Raw genomic sequence first — 8,341 nt, forward strand, 5'->3', positions numbered from 1 at the left:
CCCAGCTGATGGTGTTTTCGGTGAGCGTGCATCGCGAGAGAGAGAGAGAGTGGAAAAGGGTGGTTCGGTGTTGGGGTGACAGATGCGAGAGGTCGCCGCGGAGAAAGTATGTGATCGGTTGATGGAACGTGGTTATTAAAACGTGTGATCCCTTGTTTGTGTATGTGTGCGTGTATGTGTACATGGAACAGGATTCGCGGATAGCTCGAAGCTGATTGGCCTCGTTCGATGTAAGTGATTTCTTCGTCTTCGCGCACAACAAACCGAATTTTTCTCGCGGATCGAACGCGGACGAGATAAATACGGGAGTTTTGTCCGATTTAATCGCGCGATTGGATCCTTTGCGAATCTGTGTGGATATAGAATTGGAGGATTGGAGGAGGGGTGTTTTTTTAAAAAAATTACATTACACGGGAACCGTTGCGAAAAGTATATCTGCTCCATACTGATACCTAAACCCGGTTGAACTTTCCAACGTAACTGTTCTAACATTCCTCCGCTTGACATTTATCAAACAGTAACAGTGTGTTCGAGTGTTTGAAATGGAGGAGAAAGGCGGTACGTTATGGTATGCGTTTAAACTATTCAGGCCGAAATGGAAGAAACGGTTTGATACCGTTCCGTGATTTATCAAAATTCGATACCTCGGTGCCAAATCGCGATTCGACCTATTTCCGTGAGACGGGTAATTTTTATCGTCTATTTTTTTGAGAGATGAAAAAAAAATCATTTTTAAAAATAACGAATTTTTAACAATTATTACCTTTCTTCAAGATGATCTGTTTTCAAATATAAATAATTTTCGTGATTCGCGATATATCTATTTGAAAATTTGAACTTTCCTCGCTACGTTTCAATAATTTTTATAATTTATAGCGATACTATATGAAAAAAAAAATAGTTAATATTTAAAGCAAAGGATTTTTATCATAAAAATTATTTTATTTTGCGATGAAAGTGAAGAAAGATATTATATATCGAGTATAGTGGAACTTTGTTATCGAATAGATCATTGATCGCTATACTTATCGCGCAATTAGCAACTACAGCTATGTCATAGTTATGCAATGCAATTCTCGAGGCAATAAGAACAATCAATCTTTAATTTATTCACGTTAAATAACGCGATAACTCGTGCTTTGTTGTCTTAATATAAATATTTGTTCTCATTATGCAGTTAAATTATATTGTAAATATTATCAACTATATTCTTGTGAATATATCATTTTATCATTCGTAAACTTAAAGAATATTTCATTAATTTCTTCGACGTATTTTCCTATTTTTTTTTTTTTTACATCCAATCCAATAATATTTCTCGTTATACCGCCATTTTAACTAAATGCAAATAGAGACAAATTCAATTTAGATAAAACGATAAAATTGTCTATCCATTCACACGAAAAACACAAGACTTGACATATTTCCTTTTTAGAATAATATTCGAGGCAATTTGACGGGAAGTTTCTTCGTGACTTTAATCATGGATTACACGATTGTTGGAAGAGCGTAGTTTCAAGAGTCCATAATCTTTTGATGAGGCATAATGATTGCGTGCGATGCACGATGGAATTTCTTACGACTAGCTCAGTTAAATGACATTAAAATGATAATTACTTCGTTCCTTATATTAAGTTAATAAACTATTTTACGTTTTTTTTTTATTATAATTAATCCTTTGTAGAAAAAATGAATTGTCAACGATTTAAAATTTTATGAAATTTTACTTTATTCCTTTTCTTCAAACTCTTCTTTTGTAAAGAAAAATAGATTTGATAACATAATTAAACGATAACATAATATTTTATAGAATTTTTACAAATTTTGTCGAAAGTTTAGAACGTAAAAAACAAAATTAGGTTTGGATATCAAAAACTTTATTTAGTCAAAAGATGCAAAAATATATTTATCTATGTGAAACTAAATTTGTATTAATTTATGTTAAATTTATGTTAATTGAATCGTATGCTTACTTAACATATGATATAATTATTTATTACATTAATTATTAATTACACATTAACAATTAACATATCGAAGAACAAGATATTTTTTTAAATTTTAATTCATATTTTTTGGATTATAATACGATTATAATGATTCAAGTTAGATGCGTGTTAAATTGAATTATTTAAATTTAATTTATAATTTCATTAACTTTTTATTTCTTTATTAATTATCCAAGCGATTAATGAGATTATAAATAATGCGAGAAAAAGAAAAAATCACCATATTGATTATTTATTTTAAGAAATGATATAAAATATAAATTAAAATAAGGAATCTAAAATTAAATAACCTAGCATTACATCTATTGATAACTATAATATGTATATACGTTTAAATATATTAAAATTAAAATTAATGTATTATGAGTATAATTAGATTACGTGTAATCAATATTAATTTTTTATATTTTTTAGTAATTGCAAGACAACAAAAAACTTAATTGATTTGGCGGCTCTAGCGATAATTTAAATTATTACGTGATTATTTTTTATGTTTTTTGCTATTTTAATCTAGAATTTCATTCGCTAAGATACGTATGCTTTGCCAAAACGCGATTGTATATTTAACCTTTTGACAGTATAATAAAATTATAAAGAACAGACTAATACTTATTTTTATTTTTTCACTATCAACATTTTTTCCACCTTTGACATCAAACATATATATAAAATACATATTTTGTACAAGAGGAAAATACATATTTTAATCTCTTATTAAACGATCGTAATAGCATAATAAAAGGAATAAATAAAGGAAAAAAAAACAAATAAAGGAATAAATAAGTATAATTATATATTTTTTCGTCAAATATATATTTGTATATTTTTAATAATTGCAAAAATAAAAGATTTGCATTCTATCATTTTGATGATTAGCAACTGCTCTATGTATGATAAAATTTACAAGTTATAAACTTGACAACTCAGCTGAATCTTTTTCGAGATAAATTGTGTTAATCGACAGACGTGGCCGTTTGAAAATAGGAGCACATCGATATATTAGCCAACGATCGATTTAATCGAAGAATCGAGAAGTAACTCTTTTATATTTAATATTCCGACAAGAGAATTTTTAGATTTGAGAATTTTAGTTGGATGCAAGAGACTTTCTTCTTCCTATTCAATTCAATTTCTATCGATTAAGAAGACACAAGGCAAGAGATCGCATAACAATCGTGTAAGATTAAACTCTTTTCGTATTACACATTCATATTCCCTAATCATTTTTAATGATTAATTTAATGCGTCCTCACAAATGAGAAATTGATCGTAATGAGAGATTAATTGAAATTTCATGATATTCTTCTTACATTTTTCATAATGAGATCAGATAAAAAAAATCAAATTTCAGCATGAACAATTACTTAGTAGATCTCCGACTATTAATTAGATAATCGCGGATCATAGTTTGAAAATATTACTTTAATATCCTCGAAAATTATTTTTAGAACATCACTCGCAACACAGTATCTATTTGCCAAAAATATTATCAGGAATAAAATTTACTCTCTCGAGAGTAAAATTTTTTAAATTAATAATTAATAATTTCTCGATGATTATTTTTGCTTTGGATCATCGATATCAAATATTGTCGCATTCCAAGACTGCAATACCATCGAAAATTATTTTCTCGAGAATTATTTTGGAGAGTAAAAATCACGGATTAATTATTTTCAAAATAATATCTATCCGTGAAAAATACCGTTCGCAGAATCTCTTGATTTTTTTCTGAAATTCATTTTAAGATCTTAAAAAACCATCGTAAATTTACGGCGTGATTTTTCAATTTTTTTAACCTCTCCGTGTTTCATTGCCTCCTTCGACTTCTCGCGTGTTAATTGCGAGCACACAGATACGCGTGTACTTCTTTTGTTGAAAATTTAGAACGTGATAATATAATGTCAATACCGGACGCACGCGAGAATGTAAAATGTATAGAAAAGAAAAATAGTAGGAGGATCTAAATCGAAGGAAAGTGCATGCCTGTGTAATCTGTGAAAGAGATATAGCAAGGTCGTAAATTACGTTATCTCGAAACATGACGAAACGTGCATGAAAAATTTCAAGACTCTCGATCTATAATTATCTAGTAATTTATTAACCTAAAAATCGTTTTATGTAGAAAGAATTTTATACAGAATCTGCTTTACAAATTACGTACTTCTATACGTAATTATAAAAGGAAAAATGTTCTCAATCCCATCAATCGAATTTTTTTTAATTAATCTCGTTTTAAATCACTCCTTTTTGCTCTTTCAAATATGAAGATTTTCATTCGTGATAAAACTATTGACTATTTTTCTTCTATCCCGAATCGTTATAAAATTAAAATCAAAGAAGTTTGAGTTTCACCCCCCTGAAAATAATATTCCGCTAAAAGAAAAGTTGCTCTATATATAATCTATTATACATATTCGCACGAACTTCCATTAAAGGTACTTATGGACTTATCGAATCTTTCTTCCTCCTCGCTCGATGATTTTTCTCTTCCATCGAAGAGAAGAGAAACGAAACAGGATAGAGAATACATGAGAAGCGGAAATAAGAGTAACGAGTACCGTCCAAATTGCGTCGAATTGAGTCGAGGGAGCACTTAATTCTCACTTGTAAAACGATCGCTTGAATATTCCGGAAAAGAGCGAGATAGGTTTATTAGGGAGGAAAAGGTAGGAAGTACCGAGACGGAGGGGTTGAAGGGAATCGGATAGAGGGAGAGGAGATGGATAACAGGATAGAGAGAAAAATAAAACCTTCGTTGGATTGCCTTTAACGACGAGAGAAGAGATTATCCAGTTGAGAGCGTTGTTGGTTGGTTGATCCAACAACGCGATGCAGCTAGTTACCATTCGACATTCGCGAGGCTCGTCCTATCTTCGCTTCTCTGTCTCTTTATCTTCGCGTACACGTCGAAAAAATTGATTGAGCACGTATATTTCGATTTGGCACAGGTGGCAAGGATCGAAGGGGGAATCGCGATTGGCCGACGAATGATCGAAACGCGACAAAATTGTTATTGTCGACCCTGGATTGAGGGATTGAAAGGAGGTGATCAACGATCGAGGATACCCAAGGGCTGCTAATGCTACGGATGAACGGATGAACTGTTGGAAACTATGCTGGCATATTGTACGACATCGCATTGGATCGAAGGTAGGAGTAACACAACTTGTTGGCCTGACATTTTTTGATTTTGGAACAATTAGGGCAATTAATAGCTATCGTGCGTTGTGGGTTTATGGTCCGCGATAATGCGGTAAGAATATATTATGGAAATTTTTCTCGAGGCGTCGTGCAATAAGAAATTATCAAGCTGGATATTTATAGAGCCTTACTTTCGCTAATTCGTGGGAAATTTTAATTTTTATCGAAGTAACAGAAATTAATACAATTATTTATGGATATCGAACGATTGAAGATCTTAACTCTAATCCAATATACGATCGATTTTTTTTTTAATCATAAAAATGATTTATAATTTATGATAGAATGAAAATAAAATATTCGTGATTGCGGTTGTCAAAAACTTCTCTTTCAAAGATAAACAAATATGAAACTATATTTTAAACTTATATCACAAATGAAATATCATGTTAAATATTTGCATTTTTCTGTTATTATTGTAATATCTGCGAATACTGATAAAATACGACATTGTTATTACAGAGTGACACGAACAATGTACTTACTTGCAATTGTTAGATACACTATCGATTCACATGATACGTTACGCATTATTAATATCCCGTTATACTGCACGTACAGGGACTGAATATAGTATGTTGTTAAGCTTTCAAACCGAGAATGACTGAAAGATCGATAGAAATACTATCTTGAATAATTTCTTTACCGTGTCTATCGATATAGAGCTAGAAGCTTCCTGGCATCTTATCAATCTTTATTCCTTCTCGATTTTTCTGTCGTCAATTCATAACAGGAATTTTCTTTTACGAGAGATTCTCGTGAAATTCAATTTTGCGATAGGTACAGAAATTTTTATTTTTTTTTTTAAATATATTTCAATATTAAAAAATTTTAGCAAAGATAATAATAATGTTTTCCTTTATTTCCGATAATTCTGTTTTATTTGCAATAATTTACAATTTTTAATTACCGTTTTAAGAAAGAGTAAAATGAATAAACAAACAAAGATTTAAATAAATTTCCTTTCTGATTCTCCTTATTTCAAAATGTACAGAAAAGAGATTAGGGAAATTTACAAGACTATTCAGATATATAATATGAATAAAAAATAAATGGGCTATGTATTTGTCAAATATTGATCAATTCAAAAAAAGAATCCCATCGTTTGGCATGATCTATTATTACCTACATTATATTTTTCTAAATATTCCATTATTGGAGTTGAAGTAATTTTGAAAATGGAGCTAGAAACAGTCTGCAAAACGTGGCAAAAATAGTGCACGATCGAAACTTCGTTCGTGCACTCTCCTGGGCCATTGTACAGGGCTACATTTAAGCAAGCAAGAGATTTGTGAAAAGGGGACGAAGGGAATTAGTGGATGCGTTTTCAGCAATTCGCCTCGCTGAATTGGCCAAAAGTTTGCTAGTGTTAGTTGGATTTTCGATCGATGTTTGCGAGCTGACAATAGCCATATCCCTGTTGGGTGTGCTTTTCATTTAACAAGAAAGAATTGAACGAATTCACCGTTAAATTATTGGCTATTTTTTTTTCTAGTTAACAAGGAAATATTCTTGACATACGTTATTAAATTAAATGCTGACATGAAAAAGAACTTTATAGTAGATTATATTTTTATATTATTGGAATATATAAATAATTATTTTTTTTTAATTATTTCTTTTTAACGGAGGAAAAATTGGAAATTTAAAAATTATTTGATAATTTTTCTAACTGTTAAGAATTCGTTCGTATTTATGTTTACTTTAATTTTGTATATATATTTTAATTAGAAATATAAAATAATAATAATAATAATGTAATAATAGATTATAGAAAAAAGAATTATATAATTTTATATAAAAAAAATTATATATAAATTATATGATAAATTATATATAACCTTGAGTTCAATCATAAAGAAAAATAGTTTTATTGAATATAAGTGATATGATAATGTATTTAGCACAGAAACGTAACGAGATTCAATAGGCACCTCGATGAAGTCTAACTCGTTTTATAAATTGATTTTAAACTTGTGAACACTGATATTATTGAACCAACATACATATATATATAATTAAAAAAAGAATGATAAATGAAACTTTTGATATCATTCTTAATTATCTATAAAATATAAATAATACAAGTATTTTATAAATAATTTTATATGAAATTTTTAATAGAAGAAAAAAATTATAAATTCATTCGTATTGGTATTCATTGAAATTTGTAGAAATCAATATTAGAAAAAAATTGATATCATATTTAAATTCCTAATGTGATATATATCCTTTCTTGAAGAATATATACTTTATACTTAACTGCTCTATTTTAAAATTAGAGAAACAATAATAGGAAAAAATGGTAGAATAAAATCTACGTATTCTACGAATACAAAATGACATTCGAATAAATTTCTCTATTGGTATTACCATTACCAAGGATGTCTTCGTTATTACCGGCATACCGGAAATTATGAAATATCGGCGAATCAGTTATTCCATTTCCGCCAATCACAGCTTCGTTTCAACATCCAGTTCGTTCCCTTGTTTTCACAAGTAATTTTCTTTGCTTTATCTAAAACGATAAAGCATTAAAAATTACTTTTACATGTTAAATCACATATAATGTTTTCATAACTTCAATTTTTATATTACTTACGTATACATACTCTTATTTTTCGATTCGCTTAATATAATCTATAATAATAAATTTTCTTTTATAAAGCTAAGGAAGGCAAATATATTTTTAATTGAATTCTATATTATATTTTTTTTCTTTAATTTCCTTAAAGTTGTTATTGATCCTCCTTTCAATGCAAGCTGTTCAATTTTTAAAAAAATCATAAAAATATAAAAAATCTCCAATTTTTTCGTCTATCGAAAGGCTTCCAGCAAACGCGAAACCGCAAAAGTTTGAACTGCAATTGTAAAAGTAATCATAGAGATTGTTGGAAATCTCTCTGCTCGATGTTCAAAGGTTTCGAACGCAATTGCTCAATTGCTCGATCACGCATGCATCTAATGATAAAGAAAGCCAAATCTGCGATTGCATCCGAGAATTAGATGCTCAAAATGGCGTCCGGCTATTATTATTACCACGTAACTAAAAAGACGGATTGAAAAGTTAGAAACGGGGAAAAAAATAAAAAGAAAAGAAAACGTGATTTGTAAAAACTGCGTTGTTTTAC

General features: G+C 29.4%; 1 protein-coding gene across 22 annotated transcripts in view; it reads right to left on the reverse strand.

Moving 5' to 3' along the window:
• LOC107995379 (toll-like receptor 7) overlaps positions 1–8,341 on the reverse strand; it is a 50,058-nt gene that overhangs the window by 17,708 nt on the left and 24,009 nt on the right. For 18 of the 22 annotated variants that reach the window (XR_009828944.1, XR_009828943.1, XR_003697073.2 and 15 more), the window contains 2 exons: positions 7,813–8,256; positions 7,310–7,728 (listed from right to left, as the gene is read on the reverse strand). The exons of the other annotated variants lie outside the window; for them this stretch is intronic. The gene's annotated coding sequence lies outside the window, so the exon portion shown is untranslated. Of the gene's footprint in view, positions 1–7,309; positions 7,729–7,812; positions 8,257–8,341 lie in introns of those variants that run through there. 22 annotated transcript variants of the gene reach the window in all.

Source organism: Apis cerana, linkage group LG2 (genome assembly GCF_029169275.1).
Source record: "Apis cerana isolate GH-2021 linkage group LG2, AcerK_1.0, whole genome shotgun sequence".
Lineage (NCBI taxonomy): Eukaryota > Metazoa > Arthropoda > Insecta > Hymenoptera > Apidae > Apis > Apis cerana.